A 12,497-nucleotide genomic window follows, 5' to 3' on the forward strand; every position below is an offset into this window, starting at 1 on the left:
GTTTACTCTAGGCGAATTGTTTAAACACAATTATTATTCAAACGGTACAATTTTAAACAAAAATAAAATCACTACAAACAACTACAAACAATTCTGAATCATATGGAAAAAAACGAAATTAAGAAATATTGATAATTAACAAAGTTTACTCTAGGCAAATTGTTTAAACACAATTATTATTCGAACAGTACAATTATAAACAAAAGCAAAATTATTACAAACAACTACAAACGATTCTGAAGCACATAGAAAAAAACAGATTTGGGAAATTTTAATAATTAACAAAGTGAACTCTTGGCGAATTGTTTAAACAATCGTAACTTTTAAACGATACAACTACAAACGAAAGCAAAATCACTACAAATAACTACAAACGATTCTGAATCATATAGAACAAACAAAATTAAGAAATCTTGATAATTAACAAAGTTAACAGTTGGCGAACTGTTCACACGCAACTATTACGCAAACGGTACAACTACAAACAAAAGTAAATTCACTACAATTAACTACAAACGAAATACTATTATTTTCTGTATTAAAAAATCATTTTTTTTTAAGTGGGGTTCCAGGTTCACGTATCTAAGTCTATAGGCAGTAACAACGATTATTTTATCTATATTTTGAAACGACTACAGTTTTACAAAAGGCGTCGCTATGGCGAAACAAGTGAACTGCGCGCAAGTGAACATCTCGATAAAAATTGAGACCCGTGTATGCTATGCTCAGTGCAACGGAGAGTCTCTCAGCAGTGCACAGTGCTACTTCGTTAATATAATTTTGCGAATTAGCGTTCTACATCGTAGTTATCAAACTACGTTTTTATTGATATTCTTTTATTTCTATTTAGTTATCATTTTATAGTATATATACTGCAGTCATATAAAGTTTATTTAGTTATACAAAGTTTAGTAAATAAAGTATAATAAAGTGTTCACAATGGAAACAGTTTATGATAAGTGTAGTGCTTATAAAAATTGTCGCAACGGACGATATTCTACAGGGTCACATTTATTTAGGTTTTCATCAAAGGATGATGCAAGACAAAAATTATGGATACGCAACAACGGTAAGTTTCGAATATTTTTTAACTTTTATTTTATTTATAAATCACGTTACAATAATATCAAGAGATACGGTAGCGTTTCGCGTCAAGTACACGTGAAGCGAGACCGCACCGTTTTTTACGCGAACGCATGAATTGCGAATACCCGAGATTTTGATATCTCAATAACGAGTGAACGGATCAAATTCTATATAAGTAGGCTTGATCGATGCTAAGTAGCTTGGGTTCGAATTATATAATAAGTGTTTTTATTTTTTCGTTACGTTTGCTCTACGCGAGTGAAGATATTATACAATGCAAAGTCTAAAATGTTAATTTTTACATTAAGAAACGTCATTGTTGTCACCGTACGGTTGTTTTTGCCTCTATAATGAATACCTGAAATTATTTAAACGCTGATTCTATGAAAAACTTATTTAAAGTTTTTGTAGAAGAAATATATAAATATGTGTAAAGGTAAAGGATTTGACGAAAAATTAAACTCTGACATAAAAGATTTATGTAAACAAGCGTTAAAAGAATATAGTTCAGAAATTGTTCATATTTTATATTAGAAATGACTTACTATATATATGCATTGTCATTACATTTCATTTGATACTTCAAGTGCTTTTTTAAACTTGACAAACAAAATCGAATCTAGCTGTTTATTATGAGCTAGTAAACACGCGGCGCCGTATTTTCGCAGTTTCCGCCTTTTTTTTACGTACACGTGCGCTCAACTTCGCGCTTCGGTTGCCTTTGATAGAGAAGGACAGATCGATAGATAATTTTTTATTTCCTCCCTTTGTATGATGATCTGAGGACACAATCTCGAGTGTACAAATTCATGTTTAAGCAAATTTGGACGTGCGTACCGTCTCGGAATTATACAACGAGAAAGAATAGAATAGAAGATCGTGTACTCATCGACCTCTCTCTCTCTCTCTCTCTCTCTCTCTCTCTCTCTCTCTATCTCTCTCGTTTAATATTTGTAGCAAACAAAATTGAAAATAAAAACACTTAGTGTAAAACAGAAAAACTCTAAATTATTAACATAACTTTGAATAATTTTAAACTAAAGATTATAAATTAACTTTCAAACACATAAACTATAAACATATTTTATTCCTATTCTTATCTTTCGCTTTAAAATACTCTATTACTGTTTTTAAATCTATACCTATATTTTATTATTATATTGTATATATTATATATATATATATATATATATATATATATATATTATTATTATTATTATTATATATATATGTTTGCTACAAATATATTAAACGAGAGAGAGAGAGAGAGAGAGAGAGAGAGAGAGAGAGAGAGAGAGAGAGAGAGAGGTCGATGAGTACACGATCTTCTATTCTATTCTTTCTCGTTGTATAATTCCGAGACGGTACGCACGTCCAAATTTGCTTAAACATGAATTTGTACACTCGAGATTGTGTTTTCAGATCATCATACAAAGGGAGGAAATAAAAGATTATTTATCGATCTGTCTTTCTCTATCAAAGGCAACCGAAGCGCGAAGTTGAGCGCACGTGTACGTAAAAAAAAGAAAGTCGGAAACCGCGAAAATACGGCGCCGCGTGTTTACTAGCTCATAATAAACAGATTCGATTTTGTTTGTCAAGCTTAAAAAAGCACTTGAAGTATCAAATGAAATGTAATGACAATGCATATATATAGTAAGTCATTTCTAATATAAAATATGAACAATTTCTATAACTATATTTTTTAACGCTTGTGTAAACGGTGATTAAGGCCGTAAACCCCGTTTGAATTTCCCGCGCTTATTTACGAGGCGCTCGCGTAGGTACACTCGCGCCTGGCGCCACCTAGAGCGTTCGGATTGGTGGATGCATGTGTGCTGTGATTGGCTGTAGCAGATGTGCTGTGATTGGCTGATGCATGCGTGCGGTGATTGGCTATGAGTCTTTGCGAGGGAGACACTCCCTGTTCGAATCACTTCTTGTATAACCGGCGAACGAGCAAGTCGCAAAAGTAACGCGCGGATCTTTTCAATAAATATATTGCGTTTTATCGAGTTGACCCGTTAGTCAATTAACCTGCAATCCTGACGCCCTCCCTTACAGTCTCAAAAGTGGGATCAAGCTCGATTACGCGATTCGCGTGTGGAATTTTTTTTTTAAGCCGATTCGAGTAGATTCTTGCCACGTGGAAGAAAACCGCCGAGAACATTCGCGAACGTTCTTTCGCCGTTGCCGAGTGCTGTGCGAGGATCGTTTCATCATCCTTTCGCCGTTGCAAGAGCTGTGCGGAAGTTCTCTACCGATCACGCTGTCGCCAAGAGCTGTGCGAAGGTCGTTTCATCATCCTTCTGCCGTTGCCGAAGCTGTGCAGAATTTCGCCGTTGCCACGGGCTGTGCGAATTCATGCCGTTGCCGCAGCTGTGCGGGGGTTAACCGACCTCGTCATTGCCGCGCGCGTGCGAGGATCGTTTCATCATCCTTTCGCCGTTGCAAGAGCTGTGCGGAAGTTCTTTACCGATTACGCCATTGCCGAGTGCTGTGCGGACATCGTTTCTATCCTTCTGCCGTTGCCGAAGGTGTGCAGAATTTCACCGTTGCCACGGGCTGTGCGAATTCGTGCCGTTGCCGAAGCTGTGCGGGAGTTAACCGACCTCGTCATTGCCGTGCGTGTGCGAGGATCGTTTCATCATCCTTTCGCCGTTGCTACGCGCTGCGCGGAAGTTCTTAACCGATCTCGTCGTGCGAGTTACGCGAGAATCGTATTACAGTCTCAGCCTTTCGCCGTTGCCAAGAGCTGTGCGGAAGTTAACCGGCCACGATATACGTGCCGTACAGAAATAATCATCCTTTCGCTGTTGATACGAGCTGTGCGAAAGTTTCAACCGACCTCATCATCGCCGCGAGCTGTGCGAGGATCATAAGTGGACTCGTTACTGCCAAGGGTCGTGTGAGGATCGTTTCATCATTCGATTCGCCATCACAGTGTAGAATCGTTTTTCCGTTGCTGAAAACCGCGCGAAAGTTTTCAAACATTCTCGCCGAGCTACAAGCTGTACGGAATTTATAAAGCAGTACGGAATTACTGTCTCAGAACACTTCGCCGTTGCTACGAGCCGGGCGGAAGTGCCAGAACATTCGTGCGCGCCATTTTTACGACCCTCGCGGTTCGCGCCAAATTGAGCCGCCATATTGGAGATCTAGTGCGTGCCGATAAATTAAATCCAAGATGCCGTATACACGCGCGCAATTGGAAGCCCTTACGCTGCCTCAGCTTCAAAAGGAGCTACGTCAGCTAGGATGTGAAAATGTACCAGACAACCACGGTCGATGTCTGGATATGATCATCGATTTGAGGTTACAAGGAACACGATCAGTAGATTTCACAATACCTCTCAATCCGCCGCTGAACAGAACGTTCTCATCATCGGCATTGTCCGACCAATCCAATCATTCACAGCGCATCGGAATAGATCAACCAGCCTTAGAGAGAACGCAACAAGCCAGCAATTCCTCTACTCAGCAACGAACAGGGCGAACGAACGAAGCGGATCCTCCGACAGCATCTCCGATCGTCAAACAATTATGTGAACTGGTTGCAACACAAATGAGAATTCAGCAAGAGCGAGACAGACTTCAACAAGAAGCTCAGCAAGAGCGAGACAGACTTCAGCAGGGAGCCTTACAAAAAATGCAGCGAGTACAACAGGAGCGGGACAGACTCCATCAGGAGAATATAGATAGACTACTCTCGTGTATAGAGAATGGTCACCGAGGCCCGTCAAGCGAAATGCCCCGAAGTATCAACTCGCAGATGTCAGAATTTTCGTCGATAACAACGAATGCAACCAAATTCCTGTTATCGCAGATACCTAACTTTGGAGGTTCGGAAGAAGAAAACGTTGAAATGTGGATCGACTGTATAGAAGGCATCGCTGAGGATTATAATTTGCCTCAAGTGGCCATGTTATCTGCCGCCACCTCAAAGTTGGTTAAGGGTGCACTCAAGTGGTTCAACTTAAGCCCACGTACTGTGAGCAAGTCGTGGTTAGACTTCAAGACAGCAATATTTAGCCATTTCAAGAGATGTGTCATATTCACGGACGTCATGGAAAAAACACATGCCAGAAAATGGTTACATTTCAAAAAAAATTTTCAAGAATACGCCATGGACGTAGTTACGATTCTACAACCTCTCAATTTAAATGAGGAGAACATACGTCACTGCATCATCAACAGAATAATGATTCAGTTCGTTCGAACGACAGCAGTTTCACTCAAAGCTGATTCCCTGGACGATTTTCTCGAGCAGATGCATCCCATCGCGCTCACTTGTCGCCTTTCTAATCAAAAGAAGTCACCGACATTTAAAAACAAATGGGACAAGCCAAAGTCTAAGCCGGAAGACGCTTCGAAAACAGATCTTCACGCGAAGAACAAGGATACTTCCGCAGAAGCCTTCTGCACGTATTACCGCTTTAAAGGACACACCAAGGAAGAGTGTCGTCAACTTAAGAGAAAGGAATCAACTCAGAAACCGGTGCAACCGAGTGCCACAGTCGCTGCCGTTGCAGAAACGCCATCGAAAGAACCTGATTCTACATCGCCAAATTGTATTGCGGTAGTACAAAAAAGCGCTCTTAAGATTGTGACAAATGGCAGTAAAATTAAGGTAACGAAACTCAATAATTTGTCATGCGAACTTTGTGCTCTATTGGACACGGGCAGTCCAATTTCTCTTGTCAATAAATCGACTTATGATAAATTTCTTTCGGGTTGTGCGGTTACCGCTAGTTCGGAATATAAAGCCGTTAACGGAGAACCTCTTAATATTAAAGGTATTGTAAATTCCACAATTTTGCTGGAAGTTTTACCAGATAGTTCTAATTCTATTGAATTACATGTAATGAATAATAACCCGACATCAGCCGACATAATCATCGGTTGGGATTTTTTAGACAAACACGATTTAACAATTGTGATAAAACCAGCAACTAATAATTTAGAAGAAAGATTACACCTTTTCTCAGAAGTAGCTTCCACTGAAATTACGGAAGAATGTTCTATTAAATCAAATTCTGAATTCGAAAGTATCGAGACCGATTTTGGATATTGTATTAAAAACGAATTAGTTCAGCTTTTAGAAGAGATCGCGAAAGCGCATATTCCTATTGTCGAAGATGATTACGCTATAGAAGTTAAATTAAAAGATGAATCTGTTTACTCGTACTCACCCAGACGACTTGCCTGGCAAGAAAAGCTTCAAGTTCGTAAAATTATCGACGATCTATTAGAAAGAGAAATTATTAAAGAAAGTGAATCACCTTATTGTGCGCGTATCGTTCCCGTCAAAAAGAAAGATGGTTCGATAAGATTGTGCATTGATTTACGTCCATTGAACGACCGGGTTCATAAAGAGAATTGTCCTTTTCCTTTGATTGAAGACCACCTATCCCAGTTAAATGGAAAAACTGTTTTCATCCTTATCGATTTAAAAGATAGCTTTTATTTACTCAAAGTTCATCCAGATTCTACTAAGTATTTTTCGTTTGCTACCCCAGACGGTCAGTACGAATTTTTACGGGTACCTTTTGGATATTGCGAAGCACCCAAGAAGTTTCAGAAAAGACTGATTAAAATTTTAAAGGAATTAATTAGAACCGGAAAAGTTTTTGTTTATATGGATGACATATTAATTGCCACTTCATCAGTTCAAGAAAACCTTGAAATTTTAAGAGAAGTACTCAGATTATTAAAAAGTTATCAGTTCACGATGAACTTACGTAAGTGCAAATTCTTAAAAAAATCAATTGAATACTTAGGATATACTATCTCGGATCAAGGTATTACACTAAGTCCTCGTCACGTAGACGCAGTCCAGAATTTTCCTAAACCCCGTAAGTTAGTTGAACTTCAAAGATTTTTAGGATTAACGAATTATTTTCGGAAATTTATCAATAATTACGCTACAATAGCCAAACCTTTGCAGAATTTACTGTGTAAGAATTCCGACTTTAAATTCAATAAAGATTGTTTAACAGCTTTTAATACTCTTAAAAGCAAACTTGCTTCTTATCCCGTTTTAAGGATATACAATCCTAATTTACCTACTGAATTACACACAGATGCTAGCGCTATAGCTGTCGCAGGCACGGTCGTGAATACAGGTCTGGAAACTCTAGTGGTGGGGGTGACCCGCTTAGTGAAGTCATTTTATGTAGTTGACACTATCACCACTTGGAGCGCTGGAGATTAGAGATTTTTTAAATAACGCAAATAATTTTTTGACATATTAAATGTAACGAACGCATAAAGTTATAGAAAGGAATTGATAATGAAATTAACAAAATATTGTGTTGTGCCGAATTGCAAGACTGGGTGCAAAAGTGTACGCGTAAATTGTTCAGTTTTTAAAGTGCCAAAATGTGATGAAATGCAAAAGAAATGGATATCCGCAATTCCGGGTATAAAGGATCTGAAATCTAATCAGTTTGTATGTGAAAAACATTTCGATAAAGAATGTATAATAAGAAATTTTGTAATGCGCGATGTACAAGGAAACGTCTTGGCCGAGGTAAGCTCAGATATAAAAAAAAATATTCTGTTAAAAGGAACTTTAATAATATATCCAGGTTAGTTTTGCAAGATTGCTAATATAGTAATTATTACTTGAAAAATCAGATACTCAATTTGTAGTTGATTTTATTTAATTCGTTCAGACTAATAAGTACCAGCGAACTCGATTATCTAAATCTGCTGTGCCTACAATTTTCTATGAGTCTTCCTCGACTGCAACGGTTTCCAAAGATGAGAATTTGCAGGAGAAAAAATTATGCGTTGATGATGCAAATAATGAATTGTTTAACTCAGACGTGCATTGTACACTATCAAAATCCATCGATATCACATTGCCTATTCCAGAGTCTATTGATATGAAAAGTAAATATTATCATGCTTTATTGTATTCCATGAATTCAAATAGCAATTCAACAATTAATTCCTACTATATGCTGCCACTTCATGATGCTATTTTTGTAATAGCTATTATATTATACACTCTATTAAGGTAAAGGTACCAATATCCGGACATGTACCTATATCCGGACACCTTTATTATTTATAAGTATAACGCGAATTAAAATCAAAGATAAAAGTATTTTTTCTTGTAGTTTGAAACTTCAATTATAATATCCAAACGTTTATTTTCATAAATTTATATTTTTTTAAAGGTATCCAGACACAGATACGTGTCCAGGTATTGGTACATTTTCTATGCTTAAGTGTCCGGGTATTGGTACCTTTACCTTACAGCCGATGAGATTGACGAGTTTTCGCCCTTTGAAAGCGCGAATACCAATGCAGAGAATTCGAGGAGTGTAATTGATTGTCAGCAAAGTCCTCAGTCTTCTGATAGATGTATAGGTACGAGCGACAATCTTGTTCCTAAAGAAATAACTAATTTCACTGAGAGAACATCGGACTCAGTTGACCTAAGGCTCATAAAAACAATCAGCATGGCGTATAAGTGTTGCTGTTATTATATCTATTCTAACTATATAAAAATGAATAAAATAAAAATGTATATAAAAACAAAAGTTAAGAAACGCGACAGAGTCTCGACATTAATATATAATATACGCTAGACGGAAATAAGTGAATAAATAAGCAAATGAAATAAATTTGTAACAATAATCTAAATAAATAAATAAACTAACTAACTAACTAACTAACAGACAAACAAACAAACTAACTAAAAAACAAATAAATAAATAAATAAATAAATAAATAAATAAATAAATAAATAAATAAATAAATAAATAAATAAATAAATAAATAAATAAATAAATAAATAAATAAATAAATAAGTTCGTCAAACAATCAATAATACATAAATATGAAATATGAACGAATATATATATGGGAACGGGCCTTCTCTTGAGAGGAAAATATTGGAGGATCGCCCAGGGAATAGAACAGCGGCGGAGAAAGTAGTAGGCGCGTCATTAATCGTTTCTATATCTATAAAGTTCCATTTTAGTAATCGTTTCTGTCAATAAAGTTCCGTATCAATAAAGTTCCATATCAATAAAGTTCCATTTATTAATCTTTACTTAAGAATGTGTTCATCTGATTAATTTTTATACTTTTATCTACACGAATCTTAAATATGGCGATGATACGAACGTTTGCAGAGATTATAAAAATTAGGGTTCGGGCACTGCTTACGTCTTACTGCTTAAGTTTTTCTATGTGCTAAAGCCCTTAAGGTCTGACAATATGAATAATATCGTTACATATATTGTATTCTATATATTATAGCGTACAAAGATTTGTCAATCACAATACCAAACTCGTGAGGTTTCACCAAATTATATAGAGGAACAAAACGGTATTTGGTACTTTCACACGTACAGTTGATGACCAATAATGACAAAGATGGTCCTATTGTAGACAAAAGTGTCATAATCGACGTAGATGGCATAATTGATTATAAAATTTATGGAAAATCGGTTGACCTTCAAGAAATTAAAATCTTGCAAAATATGAACGATGTAACGTCGCTACCTATCATTTTATCGAAATTTGAGCACATGCATGTTTGTCAAGGAGTTGGGCCAGTTGAAGAATGTTTTATTCAACGAGACATCGCGTATCGAACTTCTAACAATGATTGGCATCATATCGATTGTGAATTGACTACCAAAAGAAAAAGGTGCAAACATTGTAAAAAATTGAAAAGCACGTTACTTCAAAAAAAGGCACGTCTTAAAAAGCGTGACCAAGTGAAGAGAGACGCGCGTCTCGCAAATCCAATTGATCAAAAGAAAATAAATGCCTTGAGGAAAAAATTGAGCCAAACGCGTCGATTAAAAAATCGATCAAAATATCGCAAATCACTGTGTTGCAAGATGAGTTAAACTCGAAGCAAAACGAGCTGGCAAATATTCAGGACAAAACGTTGGAAAAAAATTCTTTCTTTGAATATACCAACAACACTGCAAAATACATTGAAAGAAATAATAACTTCAGCGAAAACACAAAAGAGAGGTCACCGATATTCAGAAGAATGGATAATGCTCTGTATGTTAATGAACATACGTTCACATGGATATTACGAATTTTTACGAAAAAACAACGTTATCCCATTACCGTGTACCCGAACTATTCGAAATTATTTTACAATGATTAACACAAAATGTGGCTTTGATAGCAATTTTTTCAAACTGCTAAAAAAAAGTTTTACTTTCAAAAAACCGATGCAACGCCACGGAGTATTATTGCTCGATGAGATCAATCTCCGAAAATCGATTTCTGTATGCTCGAAAAACCTTACTTATACGGGATTAGTTGATTTTGATGATGATGGACCCCAAGCGACAAGTATAGAAGATCAAGCGACTCACGGACTTGTGTTAATGTTTCAACCACTCGCAGACACCTACACACAGCCAGTGGCAGTTTTTGCATCAAAAAATCCCGTGAAAGGCGACGAACTAGCAAAACTAGCTATTAAAACAATTGTTTTGTTGGAGGAATCTGGGGCCATAGTGCATGGAATTGTTTCCGATGGAGCTGCGACAAATACGAAGATGGGAAAAATTCTGGGCATAAAAAGCTCAATCAATGAGACTCAGACATGGTTTACTCATCCCTCGGATAATGATCGCCGCGTGTTTATATTGTCTGATGTTCCTCATCTTGTAAAGAATGTGAGAAATCGTTTATACAACAAAAAAATACTAAGAGTATGTATATAAATTTATATTAATATAAATTATATCGATAGAATTCTTATACTACTATACGTCTCGTCTTGTATTCACATTTTATTGTAGATAAACTCAAGGGATGATCCGATCAAGTGGGAATATTTTAAAACTCTACACAAATTGAATCAATTAGGAAACGCTCGAGCATGTCCTCGGCTGACTTTGAGACACGTAGAATTGGATAATACTGCTAAAATGCGTGTTAAGCTCGCAACACAGGTGCAAATAATACGATTTGAATAATTTATGTATTTAAATAATTTATTAGTATAAATTTTTTAAATTATTTTTTATCAGATATTCAGCAATTCAGTAGCGAATGGGCTTCAGTTCTACGTTTCTCAAAAGTGTCAAGGATTAGAAGGCTGTGAAGCGACTATTGAGTTTTGTTAGCGAATGAATAACATGTTCGACGCTCTAAATCGAAAAGTTCCGAACCAAAAGGTTACTTCGAATTCTCACGATTTCCAGGTAAACGTTCTATCACACCATCCAATGTAGTTCTCGGGCCGGTTTTTATAGTCGGTTCTTATATTTAAGTCCGTCTTAAGTACAATCTTAAGATGTCATTAACCAATCACAGAGCCGTATTAGCATCTTAAAATATTACTTAAGACGGTCTTAAAATAAGATCTGATTATGAATACTGGCCTCGGTTTTGTCATGACTTTTACGCACTCGATAGGCAATTATAATTATATAATTGTTTTTATTCGATGTAAAATTTTACGTTTCCATAAACGAGAATTTAGTTTTTATTAAGTAAACATTGATCGTGAAAACGTCAATTGTGTCATTTAACTGATAAATAGCGTCCACAGTTTGAATTCATAGACTTGCTTGAATTCATAGACTTTCTGTTTAAGGTCTTTGCCACTATTTTCAGTTTTTATTATCTTCATACAATTTAAAACGTTATCATGATTAGGTTCTACGAAGTTCAATACAATGGCTCAACGACTGGGAGACCGCTAAAATTAAGGGGGAAATTAACGAGCATGAGTTTTTGACTCCGGAGACCGCAAGAGGTCTTCGTTTGTCGTTGCAATCTACGATCGACTTATGTCAGTATTTGGAAACGCGCTACGGTTTTAAATACCTATTAACTGGAAAATTGAACCAAGACAACTTGGAGGTAAAGTTGTTCAATAATACCTTAATACCTTATTTAATCCCTGAGGATCATTTTTCTTTCAGAAATTTTTTGGCACCATCCGTCAAGCGGCGGGTTGTAATGACCATCCGACTTGCCCGACCTTTCTACACCTATATAAATTACTTTCGATATATAGTATTTTGAAACCGCCGAAGTACGGAAATTGTACTGTATCTGAACCTGTACAAAAGATACTGATTACAGTAAATGACTTCAAAGAGATCAGCGAAAAACCGGATTCAAAAATGACACAAAGCCGTGAAAAAAATAAAAAATAGGTTGGACGAGATTTTAAACAGCGAAGACATCGAAGATCAAGATATTTTCGCAGACGACTATGACTACACCCTTCCTAGTGTTGTCGATTGCATTATTTATTACGCAACAGGTATCCTAAACTAACAAATAACATCTCCCGATTCTTTCCGCCCCTAAATTTGTCCTTAAAAGAAAAAACAACACGAAATGCATTCTTCAGAAACAACTTTCACACTATGATAATCTGCTTTTTGAGTTATTTGCTCTGA

The 12,497-nt window shown here is 36.4% G+C and overlaps 1 pseudogene; it reads left to right on the forward strand.

Annotated features, from left to right (window-relative positions):
* The first annotated feature begins 7,378 nt into the window (after window positions 1-7,378).
* On the forward strand, window positions 7,379-12,497 carry LOC143903221 (uncharacterized; annotated as a pseudogene).

The sequence above is a fragment of the Temnothorax americanus genome, unplaced genomic scaffold (assembly GCF_048541705.1).
Source record: "Temnothorax americanus isolate GAGA-0224 unplaced genomic scaffold, ASM4854170v1 Scaffold103, whole genome shotgun sequence".
Taxonomy (NCBI): Eukaryota; Metazoa; Arthropoda; class Insecta; order Hymenoptera; family Formicidae; genus Temnothorax; species Temnothorax americanus.